This window comes from Mustelus asterias, chromosome 20 (assembly GCF_964213995.1).
Source record: "Mustelus asterias chromosome 20, sMusAst1.hap1.1, whole genome shotgun sequence".
NCBI lineage: Eukaryota > Metazoa > Chordata > Chondrichthyes > Carcharhiniformes > Triakidae > Mustelus > Mustelus asterias.
In genome coordinates this window covers 9,588,504-9,602,513 of record NC_135820.1, presented here as the reverse complement: position 1 = coordinate 9,602,513, position 14,010 = coordinate 9,588,504, and positions in this window count along the sequence as shown.

The following is a 14,010-nucleotide window of genomic DNA, read 5'->3' as shown; positions in this document are numbered from 1 at the left end:
TATTCCTGGCAAATAGGATATTGCTCATATTCTGAGGGCACGGAGATGGCTCGAGCTGGGGTATCTGTAATTTCACCGCAATAATAATGTTTAGGCCCAGGAGAAGGCTGTTCCAAATTCACCATGGCAACTGGTGGAATTTCTCTGGAATAAAAAGAAACGGGGCTGAGTAATAAGCACTCCGACACTTCAATCACAGTTATGTCACAATCCATGTTGGAATTATTCTCTTTTACAAATGAAATCTGCCATTCGCACTTGGACCGGCTGCACGTGAGCACAGGCCCACAATATGTTCTGGTCTCGTCCTGTCCTGTGGCATTGCATTGAAAGCCATTCAAGTTAAGAGTACCAGGATAGCCAGAAAAAAAAACGATTCCAGTTATCGCCACACTCCAAGAAGAAATCAACTAAAAAAATATCGTGGAGGAGCATTCAGATATTTTTCTTCAAGTAAACATTATTACATATGTAACTCATATGTTTACTGATTGCTTAATTTGATTTTTTTTATGTCGTACGAGTCTATAATTTATGTTATCACTTTATGTAGCTTTCCACAATTAGTTGAACACTGACTTTCACAATACGATGACATACCAACTCGACTTTGTTATGTGTTAATCGATTCATCCAAACGTACTTTACTGTTCGCTAATTTACAGTAAATAAGGAAAAAAATAACCAGGCAATGACCCCACCTGACATTTAATTCTGTTTTTTTTTAAAGATTTCTTTCTGCGGCTGTGAATTACGGTTCTGTCATTGCCATTGCCAGATCACGACATAGCGTTGCACGATGCTCTGCCTTCCCGCTCTGCTTTGTTGTGAGGCTGCTGATGGTGTTTTTTGTAGAGTTCTGAAATGCCCACCGTGAGTGGCTGCTCTGCAATTTCACGGAACGATATCAGCAAAAAAAACCTAATCTCAGAACGGAAAAGGGAATTCAGAAATGTACAGAAGAGAGTGGAAAACACCACGCAATCGCTCTGTAATTAATCACGTTGTGATTTTTTTTAAAATTTTGTATTGTAGAATTCAGCGATTGCGAGGAAAAACTACAAGATTTAGGTGCAAAATACTTTTTAAGGCTGTGCAGGATATTTTACGCTAAGGTTATTACACTGAAAAGAATGCTAACATAGAAAGAGCATTTGAAATCTTCGGTTCAAAATTCAATTTACAGTCATATATGTTGTAATGTATCCGAACATAATCTCACTCATTTGAACATTAATCCCTGTGCTTCAACTTGAACGACAGCAGAGGCACGGAATTTGAGGATGGACACGTCTCTTAGATTCAGACTTTTAACTGCCGAAATGGTGGAGCCGTTCAATGCTGCGCCTAGTTCAAAACGTGCGATAAAAAGAACTTTTATCTCCAGGCGGCTTTTCAGCTATATTCAAACTGTTCACTCTTTGCAGTATCATCCTGACACTTGGCGCTCAGCACATCCATGGTTTGAATATCGGCCAGAATACAGAATTGATCTATTTTAAACGAACACAGGAAATTAAATGGGAATGTGATACAGAATTGCAGAAACATAACATGGATACACTGAAAGAAAGTTTATTTCTGCTCTTGACGCTTTTGGCAGCCCTCTACAACAAAAATCCATCCCGTCACAATTATCGAACGTTTCACATCAGTAAATCAGAAGCTTATGTTTTCGAGTCAGTTGATTATCCAGTGAGCTTGTGAAGGTATCAACTTCATATGGCTTTGTTGCATTGGCAGAGATTGCAATACAGAATCTCATAATCACAGCCTTTTGGACCATCGAGTCTAAACCGACGACTGAAAAAAATCACACCTGACCTATATACCTAATCCGAATTACCAGACATTGCCACAGAGACTTGAATGTTCTGACGTGTCAAGTGTTCATTCCAGTAGCTTTCAAAGGATTAGAGAGAACACGCCTCCTGGGCAGCTCATTCCAGATCATCACCACGCTTTGCATAGCAATGTTTTCCCTCATATTAGAGCTACACATCCTGCCCTTACTTTGTTATTGTGTTACTTCATGAATGGCCCGTCAAATAAGGGAAACAGCTGCTCCCTGTCCACCCTGTCTATGACTTTCATAATCTCTCACACCTCGATCAGATCCACCCCCAATCTTTTCTGGTCCAAAGAAAACAATTCAAGCTTTTCCAACCTCGCTTCATAACTTAAATGCCCCATCATAGGCAGCATCGTTTCGAATCTCCTATGCACTTCTTCCTTTGCAATCACATGCTTCCTGAATGGGGCGATCAGAACTGCATACCATACTCCAAATCTAGCTTCAATGTATTTCATTACAACTCCAAGATGGCCTCCCTCTTTCTGTGGCGTATGCCTCGATTAATGGAGGGAATTGTCACATGTATCTTTTTCACCACCACTAACATTGCCTCCACCTTGAGAGATTTATGGACACACACACCAAGGTCATTTGATGCTGAGAATTTCAGAGCATCATGGCACGCATTGAATACTTGCACGCCAAATTACTCCATCCAAAGTGTAAGAGGTCACACATTTCAGGGTTAAATGTTGCCTGCCACTGATCATCCCGTTTTACAAACCCGTCAATATCCCCCCTTAAAACAAGACGCTCGTCCTCATTGTTAACCACCTGGCTATTCGTTGAGTCATTCATAAACTTACAAATTCTCCCCCCACCACCTGAATAGTCATATCAATTCTTTATATGCATGATGTATAATCGTGGGGCTTGCGCAGATAACTGTCCTACGCCGCTCATGCAGTCTTCTTTCATGAGCCTGTCTCCCACAACGAAGCAAACTTCGAGTTCAGCTCATCAAATTGTCGGGCATCCACGTGCATTTGCCTTATTTATAACAATTTCATGTGGGACTTTGTCAAAGTCTATGCATAAATTCATATCTAATATGTCCACTGCACTACACTCGTCTACACAACTGGTCAATTCCTCAAAAAAATCAATCTTTTTGCAGTCGAAATCTGTCTCTAAAACAAAACCAAGTTGACGAACCCTTGCATCTTCATGTGAAGATAAATTCTCTCCTTCAAAATTGTCTCCAATATTTTTCCTACAAAGTGCGTATCATTTTTCTGTAGCTCTCTGCTGTTTCTGTGCAGCCGCAGCCCATCTTAATAGCAAAGCAAGATTAGCTTTTCTCCAGTACCTCTGGCACCTCTCCCATTAAGAAGTTTAACAACACCAGGTTAAAGTCCAACAGGTTTATTTGGTAGCAAAAGCCACACAAGCTTTCGGAGCTCCAAGCCCCTTCTTCAGGTGAGTGGGAATTCTGTTCACAAACAGAGCAGATAAAGACACAAACTCAATTTACATGAATAATGGTTGGAATGCGAATACTTACAACTAATCAAGACTTTAAGAAACAAAACAACGTGAGTGGAGATAGCATCAAGACAGGCTAAAAAGATGTGTATTGTCTCCAGACAAGACAGCCAGTGAAACTCTGTGGGGGTTACAAATAGTGGGACATGAACCCAATATCCCGGTTGAGGCCGTCCTCGTGTGTGCGGAACTTGGCTATCAGTTTCTGCTCAGCGACTGTGCGCCGTCGTGTGTAGCGAAGGCCGCCTTGGAGAACGCTTACCCGAATATCAGAGCCCGAATGCCCGTGACCGCTGAAATGCTCCCCAACAGCAAGAGAACAGTCTTGCCTGGTGATTGTCGAGCGGTGTTTATTCATCCGTTGTCGCAGCGTCTGCATAGTTTCCCCAATGTACCATGCCTCGGGACATCCGTTCTTGCAGTGCATCAGGTAGACAACGTTGGCCGAGTTGCAAGAGTATGTACCGTGTACCTGGTGGATGGTGTTCTCACGTGAGATGATGGCATCTGTGTCGATGATCCGGCACGTCTTGCAGAGGTTGGTGTGGCAGGGTTGTGTGGTGTCATGGTGACTGTTCTCCTGAAGGCTGGGTAGTTTTGCTGCGGACAATGGTCTGTTTGAGGTTGTGCAGTTGTTTGAAGGCAAGAAGTGGGGGGTGGGGATGGCCTTGGCGAGATGTTCGTCTTCATCAATGACATGTTGAAGGCTCCGGAGGAGATGCCGTAGCTTCTCCGCTCTGGGGAAGTACTGGACAACGAGGGGTACTCTGTCCACTGTGTCCGGTGAAACACGGGACACAGTGGACAGAGTACCCTTCGTTGTCCAGTACTTCCCCGGAGTGGAGAAGCTACGGCATCTCCTCCGGAGACGTGCCGGATCATCGACACAGATGCCATCATCTCACGTGATAACACCATCCACCAGGTACATGGGACATAATCTTGCAACTCGTCCAACGTTGTCTACCTGATACGCTGCAAGAAAGGATGTCCCGAGGCATGGTACATTGGGGAAACTATGCAGACGCTGCGACAACGGATGAATGAACACCGCTCGACAATCACCAGGCAAGACTGTTCTCTTGCTGTTGGGGAGCACTTCAGCAGTCACGGGCATTCGGCCTCTGATATTCGGGTAAGCGTTCTCCAAGGCGGCCTTCGCGACACACGATGGCGCACAGTCGCTGAGCAGAAACTGATAGCCAAGTTCCGCAAACACGAGGACGGCCTCAACCGGGATATTGGGTTCATGTCACACTATTTGTAACCCCCACAGAGTTTCACTGGCTGTCTTGTCTGGAGACAATACACATCTTTTCAGCCTGTCTTGATGCTCTCTCCACTCACGTTATTTTGTTTCTTAAAGACTTGATTAGTTTTAAGTATTCGGATTCCAACCATTATTCATGTAAATTGAGTTTGTGTCTTTATATGCTCTGTTTGTGAACAGAATTCCCACTCACCTGAAGAAGGGGCTTGGAGCTCCGAAAGCTTGTGTGGCTTTTGCTACCAAATAAACCTGTTGGACTTTAACCTGGTGTTGTTAAACTTCTTACTGTGTTTACCCCAGTCCAACGCCGGCATCTCCACATCACCTCTCCCATGGCAGGGAAGGAGCTATCTATTTGGATGATAGACCCGCAATCTCGTCCCTTGTCTCCTATGACAGGCTGGGACACAATTCATCGGGCTTGTATTGTTTACCTTCATTTCAGTTAGCTTGGGTGAGAAGGAATGTGAAGTATTGGTTCAACATTCGATTGATGTTCTCCCAATACACCAATAGATTGTCCCATTGGTCCCAAATGGGTCCTAAACATCCCAGATCATCTTCTGCCCATTGATATAATTAAATAATGTATTGTGTCCCCAACTTTACTAGCCAAAACATTCCCACATTCTGCCTTTGCTCTGCTAATTGTTTTTTTGATTAGTGTAAAGATCTGCCCTGAACCTTTGGTACTGACTGCTCTAATGCTTTCTTTGATCTGCTCGCCCAGTACACACTAAAAGCCGATTTTATTCCTAATAGTATACTGAATGTGTCATGTGTGGTTATCTGGGCTTCATACTCGCTATACCAGTGAGAGGAACCTTTTGTCCCTGCAGCCGCCCAATTTCCGTTATCAACAAACACATTGCTCTTTCTCAGATGTTTCCACAACAGTTCTTCGCAGTCTACTTTGGCCGAATCATGCCATAACATCAGCTCTCCTCGACTCCAAAATGCTTATACGTGCAACTTGACCATTGTAATATCGATTAAAAGCTTAACTTCTATCATGTCCTGGTCGCTATCACTAACATGCTCGCCCAACGCCACCGTAACCACCTGTCTGGATTCATTACCCAGAATCAAGTCTAACACTGCACGTTCCCTGTTTTATTCCTCCACATTTGAATTAAAACAAATACTGTTGTACAAATTTTAAGAAATCCAACATCTCGAAACTCATAACACTATGCATATGATAATTAATTTTGTGAAAGTTGATATCATGTGCCAATAAGTCCCCTACTGTTTTTGTTTTTTTTGCACATATCACCGATTTATGCACATATTTTCTCCCCAAATTCCGCTGATTGCTTGGGGATCTATAATGAACACCTCTAACATGACTGCCATTTTTATGCCTAATCATTACCGACAACACTTCAGTCGGTGCCACATCCAAGATATCGTCTCTCCTCAGTGCAGTGACAGACTTCTCAATGAATAATTCAACACTTTCTCCTCTTTTATTTTCTCCCCTGTTTCGCTTTTTGATCATAAAGCCCGGAATGTTGAGCTGCCAATCAGGCTTAACTTTCAGCTATGTTTCTATAAGGGTCATATATCACGATTTCATTTGTCGAGCAGGCCCTTTACTCAGCCATTCTACGTGTAATACTCGTTATACAGAAGATACCCAGCCTTATTTTATGCCTTTGCAACATAATGTAGCTACAATCTCTCTATCTTGATTGCTTTACTTCATCGAGCAGCGTACATGTTCTGCGAAGACTCTGTCCCCTTCTCCTACTTAATCAGGTTAAACTCCTCCCAACAGTAGGAGTAAATCTGTCTGCAAAAATATTCATCCCGCTGTGATGCAGATATAACATATCAAGCTTCTGCACATCCCATCATCACGGAGACTGTCCCCAAGATCCAGTAATATAAAACGTTCCATCCTGCACCAAACCTTAAGCTACAGATTCATCTACACTATGTTCGAATTCATGTGCTCGCCAATACGCAGCACTGGGGAGTACCCAGTGATTGTAAAGCGTGAGTTCCTGCTTTTTACTCTGTTGTCTAACTCGCAAATTACTGATCCAAGACATCACACCTCTTTCTACATATCTCATTGGCACCAACATGGACCATGACCTCTGTTTACTTTATTTATTAGCGTCACAAGTATGCTTACATTATCACTGCAAGGAAGTTACAGTGAAAGTCCCGTCACTTTCAGGGTGCCCTCGAGCCATTCAGTGGCATCCCGGCCCTTGTATGCAGGGATGCTACACAGGAAACTGGAGTCACATTGACGGCCACAGTACTATCTGTACACAAAATTGAATGCCCGATTCCAAGCCCGACCAGAGTGGACTCCTGAACTGCATACTTGCAGCATTAGAAATACAGTGCGCCTTGTTGATTTTGCTGATTTCAGTAGAAATTATTCGAATTGTCATCTCAGCCGCTTTATCTTTCCAACAATCAGAAGAGTTTTATCTCCTGACTCTTTGATCTCTGCGATCAAATTCGCTCATAATCTTCTCCATTGGCAGAGACTGAGACACAATGCAAATGTTACCAGACTGGAAACATTGAAGCCCAGAATAATGATCAGAGTGCACGGCTTCAACCACACCATGTCGGCAGGCAGTAATTCAACCCATTTCACGAAACTTGGTGCGAATGAATGAAATCAGTCTCAATAACCATGACTATGCAGATATCGCTGAATGTCATAAAAATGCACCGGGTGTGCTAATACCTTAAGGGAAGGAAATAAGGCCCCCTTAACTTGCCTGGCCTCCATGTGATTCCAGACACAGAGCAATGTGGATAACTACTGACATGGTACGCAAATAGCCAAGCAAACAAATTTAATGGCAATTATACTGAATGACAAGTTAGAATAAGGGGCAGCTATCCATGGATCACTCGAGTACAGAAAACATCCAAGGGCAACAAATGCAACGATTCGATTCCAGTCTGGTCACTTAAGCTCCTTATGCCTTCAACCGTTCACCTTGCATCGTCTCTAATACCTAAGGCTGCAAGGCATTGACTAATATATTTCATTTTGATTCATTTTAATGTTGTTTTGTTAGCAGAAGATTTGTTTCAACATTAAATCCTTCCATTACCCAAACTGCATTATTTTATATTTTGGGATTTATTAGAAAAGAAGATGAAAGGCAAAGAAACAGGTAGATGTTTTAATTCGATAGCTGCGTGAAGGAATACACGTTAATGTTCAATTAATCTGACTTTAAATTTTTGGTATCTAAAATCTTAGTTTCACTAAAGATCACTGAAGATTTAGCAAACATCCCAGCTAATTTTGGGATCCCATGGCAGCATGTACGTGTTCCCTAGGTTCAATGTAAGCAAATGTTTTTGCTCGCCATGAAAACAAAATAAAAATTAGATCATAGTTACAAATGCATGATAATCAGCGTAGAGATAATATTGAGGGTCCTATGCGGCTGTCAAAATTAAATTAGAGCTTCCATTAAAGTAGGATCAACACGTGAGAACTTAAAGTTAGATTTGAACCAGAATTATTGTCAGGTTAACCGATATTCAGTGAAAATTATTGTTATGCTGTCCATACAAACCATAGTATATATAAGTGATTCGGGATAATAGAATGGAGCTTAGCACATAGTGCTATAGCTATAGAAAACGTGCAAAGTAGATCAGTTCAGTATCTAAGAGGTCCTTTCAAAAGTCTGCCAACAGCGGGAAAGAAGCAGCTCTCCCGCAATTAGGATCAACATATCTTATTCAATTGATGGACTGCCTGTTTCTTGGAAGCAGAAGGCTCAGGCCTGTAGTCGGCTTTAAAATGATGCCTTCTCACATACGAGACAGAAATAAATACTTCACATTGAAATTAGTAAAAGGTCTGGAGGAAATGAATTGAACATAGCCACGTCATCTTTTGGAAACTTTGAAACTGAGCATTATTGAAAAGGAAATACATCTTGTTGCAGCATTGTTTCTGCTAATCATTTGTTCAATACTCATGAATAACAAACAATAAAGTGGTCACTCTGCTGTGCAATACTTCAACCCACAGAACCAACCATTGGCCAATCAAAGTCAAGCTGGCTTCTTGAATTGAAGTAAAGCTTACCAGTTAACTGTCATTTGCCCATTAATTGGCACATTCCCCGTGGAGAAAATAATGTTCGCTCTCTGCTTGATAAGCTGTAAGGGACTGTGGAGTAAAATTGCAGTCTGAAAGACTTGCAAACCGTCCGAATGAGAGGAAACTGGGGGAATAAAAGTTGATGGCATGTGCCTTTTGACAGCAATGACATCGTCACATTATTCATCCAGAAGTGAACTGAGGAGACAGTTTTGCTCACTGAAACACAGACACGTAGAAAATAGAAGCTGGAAATAACCATTATGCTCTGCCATTCGAGCCTGCTCCACCATTCATTGCTGATCATCAAATTCCATATCCTGATACTACCCGCCCAAAATGTCCCCTGATCCCTTTAGCCCAAAGAGCTATACCTATTTTTTTTTTTGAGATATTACACAAGCAATTGGCCTCAAATATGTTTTGCAGTAGTTAATTCCATAGATTCGCCACTCTTCAGATGCAGAAATTTCGACTTACCTCTGTCCTGAAAGGTTCACCCCATATGCTCGAATGAAGAGACCTAGTTCTGGACTCTCTCACCATCAAGAAGGCTCTTTCTGACTCCAACTTGTCTAACTTGTTAACAATTTATAAGTCTAGAGATCCCCTCTCACTCTTATAAACTCCAAGCAATATAATCCTAACCGATTGAGTCCCTCCTCATGTGACTAATTTCCATTACAGAAATTGATTGAGTGATGCACGAGGGCATCGAAGACTTGTGTATCCACACTCTAAATTTCCACCATTTCAAATAATAATCTGCCTTCCTATTATTGCCACTGAATTGGATAAAATCGCATTGATCAACTTTATACTGCATCTGTCATGCATATGTCCATTCCATCATTCTGTTCAAAACTCACTGAGGTATTTATGCATCCGCTTCACAGATCACCAACTTAATCAAAATGACATCATCTGAAAATTTGGAGATAATATATTTAGTTCCCTCTTCCAAATCATTAATACATGATGTGAACAGTTGGGGGTCCTCGTGCTGATCCCTGTGGCGCACCATATGTCAGCACCTTCCAATTGAAAAATAAAATGATTCTGTGCCAGCCCTTTGCATCTTGCCTGTTAAACAGATTTCTATCAATCTGAAGACACGACCAGTAATCCCATGCACTTTAACATCACAAAGTGTTCTGCTATGTCAGACATTGTTGAAGGCCTTCCAAATGTCTAAATAAACCACATCTACCGGTTGTCCTTTGCCAACACTACTGGTTTGATCCTCAAAAATTCAAATTGATCCTTCAAGCATGATTTCCATTCCGTAGATTCAGGCTAACGTTGATTATCCCACTGCTTTCCAATTGCTGAGCTGTGAAATAATTAATAATGAATTCCAGCCGTTTCCCCAGTTCTGAGGTCATGTCACTGGTCTGTAGTTCCCTATCTTCTTTCTACTTTCATCTTGAATTGCGGATTGATATTAGCTACATTTCAATCTGTAGAAACAGTCGAGAATACAAATGTTGCTGGATCATTACCACCAATGAGTCTTCTATCTCGAGGGTTGCTTCCTTATATACTCTGACATGAAGATTTACAGACGCTGGAAATTCTTCCAGTTTCAATGCTATCAATTGCTGCAGAATATTCTTTCTACTAACGCTCATTTCCTTCAGCACCTCACGAAAACTTTTTCTCTCAGAACTTCACGTACATTATTCATGTCTTTTTTTTAAAGATAGAAGCAAATATTCAAATGTGCTCACCTATTTATTGTTCCGCAAAAACAGCTATCTCCTTTCTGACTTAAAGGGGCCTACATTCGTTTTTGTGCAACGTTTTTCACGGTACATAACAATATGAACGTTTAGGTTAATTCTTATGCTCCGCTCTAGCTTACATTTATACACCAGATGACCCTTCTGAACCGATCATTTGGCCCTCATTTGCTGAATATTAAACTGTTGCCAGTCCTTCATTCAATTGTTTTATCTTTCTTCCCAATGTGTTGTTTTTTTTCCTTTGAATTATTAGTATCTCTACTTTCCATTATATGCCATGGTTTGGCCACAGCCATTGTGACAAACAGGAATAAACAATAGCCTTGGATCCATGTTTTGTATCTTTGATGCATACCCTTGCCGGTGCACTGCCCTTCCTTTCAGTAATGCATGCCATTCCATCATAGCCAATTCGTGTCTCATACCATCTTAGTTACATTCATTGTGATTCAGAACTCCGGTATCAAAATCAAATACATCACTCCTCGATAAAGAATTCTATCATCTTATGTTTACTCTTCCTCAAGGTTTCTCTTACATCATGACCTGATAGAGGTTTACAAGATGTTGAGGGGTCTGGATAGGGTGGACTCTCAGAGGCTATTTCCAAGGGCTGAAATGGTTGCTACGAGAGGACACAGGTTTAAGGTGCTGGGGGGTAGGTACAGGGGGGATGTCAGGGGTAGGTTTTTCACTCAGAGGGTGGTGGGTGAGTGGAATCGGCTGACGTCGGTGGTGGTGGAGGCAAACTCGTTGGGGTCTTTTAAGAGACTTCTGGATGAGTACATGGGATTTAATGGGATTGAGGGCTATAGATAGGCCTAGAGGTGGGGATGTGATCGGCGCAACTTGTGGGCCGAAGGGCCTGTTTGTGCTGTGACTTTCTATGTTCTATGTTCTATCAAGATTGCCAACTAATAAATTCTCATTGCACAATTCCCATAGAGGTGGAAAACGTGCAAATCAATCAAACAGATTTAACTGAAACGAAAAACAAAGCTTCATTTGGCAATAAGGCACACAAATCTAAGGGAGAAATTGAAATCAGGTACATTCATGTAACTCATGAAGTATGAAGAGTGCAAGAGACTTATATATGTTACAAATAACGACATTATCCCGGTCAGCTCATAAAGTGTTGTTTTTTTAATCTTGAACACGTTGTATGCGGAGACAAAACACATTTTGTTTCTATAATAATGCTCAGAATTATTATCTTTATTTTTGTTCTTTTTCAGAAATGTTTAAAAATCAAAACGATTTAAAGGAATTAGGTGAGAATGTGATAACTACTCTCAACGTTTTACTTGTTTGTGCCTGAGAATAAAGGCTAACGGTCAAAGTTTCCCTTATTATGTAAACATGTTCCAGTATATTTTCCGTGTGGGCTACTCAGGAGGTGATAGCGTCAGCATTGCTCCATGTCTCATACTTACGTGTCATCTTGCGTGTATTTCAATGCAAATGTGGGTACCAAAATCAATATTTACCAAGCCAGTGATGCCCAGATGGCGAGGAAAAATATTTTATAAATGTTTTAAGTCAAATTCCATACTCTACCATATCATTCAGCAAGCAAAGATCATACCAATATCTAATCGTTGAAAAAATCGTTTTCTTTTCAAAAGGCGCAACGCCTTCAATTTCAAATGGCGCTGATAAGTTAATTACTGTGCAAATTTGAAATGCTGTAATTGCCTGTGTTTGTGTTTTGTTGCTGTTGGCACAACGTTACAATTTATGATCTGTTTAACTTGAAACTTCCATCATGAAACTCATGTTACGTTGTTCAACGGGGATTGAACCTACATAAATGATCTCTTGGCGACCGGCAAATTTTTAGACTGGTGGGATTCGCACTGGTTGGTGAAGCAGAGTCAGAAACTGATTCATATGGGGCTTAGATTCCAATCTCACAATAACAGCTATTGGAAATTATATTCAACTACTAAAATCGTCTGGGATACAATGTTAGCCCCTGTAATCGTGGCTATCAAAATTATTTCCGATTGTCATAAAATCCTACCTTGCTCACTAATGCCCTAATGGGAAAGAAAGGCAAGGCCCTACTTAGCTGGTCTGATCGATGCATGCGTGCGGATCGACAGCAACTTGATTTGTTCTTTGCTGCCTCTGAACTGCGAGCAAACTAATCAGTTCACAGGCAAGAAGGCGTGCGCAAGAAATTATGACCTTGTCAGAGAGGATCACATCGCCCGAAATGATAAAGCTATTTGTAAAAATGTGACAGTTATAATTCTGTGCAGCATTTTGATTTCTTAAGAATTAGTAGCAAATCCCTTGCAACAGCTTTGCAACCCATTGATAATGCAATGCCATATTTTTCAAAAAAGAGGCAATTCAATTCCTGCAGTGTCGCAAAGCCACTAAATTGGGTAAAATGGCAATCCAAACTCGTTCAATTTGTGGACATGACCGGTTTGTTGATGGGGCACAATCAGAACATTTTAAATCACTCTTCCCATGCCCCGTTATGAAACCAGAGAGACCATTGGCAGCATGATTCGGAAGTGATGCTCAGAATAAAAAAGATACAGAGGGAGCGTCAAGAGTTGGGCAGCACAGAGCAAAACATTTATTAGATCGTATGAAAATAGCTTTAAATGGTATTATCTTATTATCCTACGTCCTGACAATTTTTAAAAGCAATAACCACAGAAAACATGCCCTTTCATTTTTAAAAAATTATGTTTCCTACTTAACAGAAGAGCGAATGAACGGAAAAGTAAAAGGTGATTGAATTAGTAATTTCTGTCCGCGAACAGCAATGTGATGAATTCTGTCTCTCTGTTGTTCCTTTTCTTGCAACTGATTTTGTCACTATTCGCCGGAAACCCTTCCATCCAAGCGTCAGTGGCATAGACTTAGTCCGTGGTGCCTTGAACTTGTGGGAATAAAGATAACGCTCTCAATAAGACATTCAAAATGGTAACAGTCGACAGCGGCCCATGTTACTAGGCTGGTCGTGCAACGGTTTAAACAAATTATTAATGGCACAGATATAAATTTGGTGCCAGCATCAACAGTAATTTAATTGCATCTTCGAAAATGCTCGCTTGTCGTGAGAGAATAAAAAACAATTTGTTCCAGTAGGAAAGTCAATGATCCATCCATAACTCTGTCATTTCGTTACTTTAAATCCAAAGAAACGCGCTGAACAATTAACTTCCTTTTGAAATCATATGTTTATGCATCTCCACGTATTTGCCAAAGGTAATATACAGTGTGATAAATGTATGCACGCCGTCAATGCGCAACAAAGACACAATCGTATTTTATCAAACAAAGAGCATTTAAAGATACCCCTTATGTGATGTAGCCAAAGAACCATGGTGAACATAATATAGCAAGCAATGATGTGGTGGACGTACAAAACCCTTTCAATTTTGTATTTCTTTTCACATTTTTACATATACTTTTCAGCTTTGACAAAGGTTCATCTGGACTCGAAACGCCAGCTCTTTTCTCTCCATACAAATGCTGCCAGTTCTGCGGAGATTTTCCAGCATTGTCTCTTTTGGTTTTACGTTAC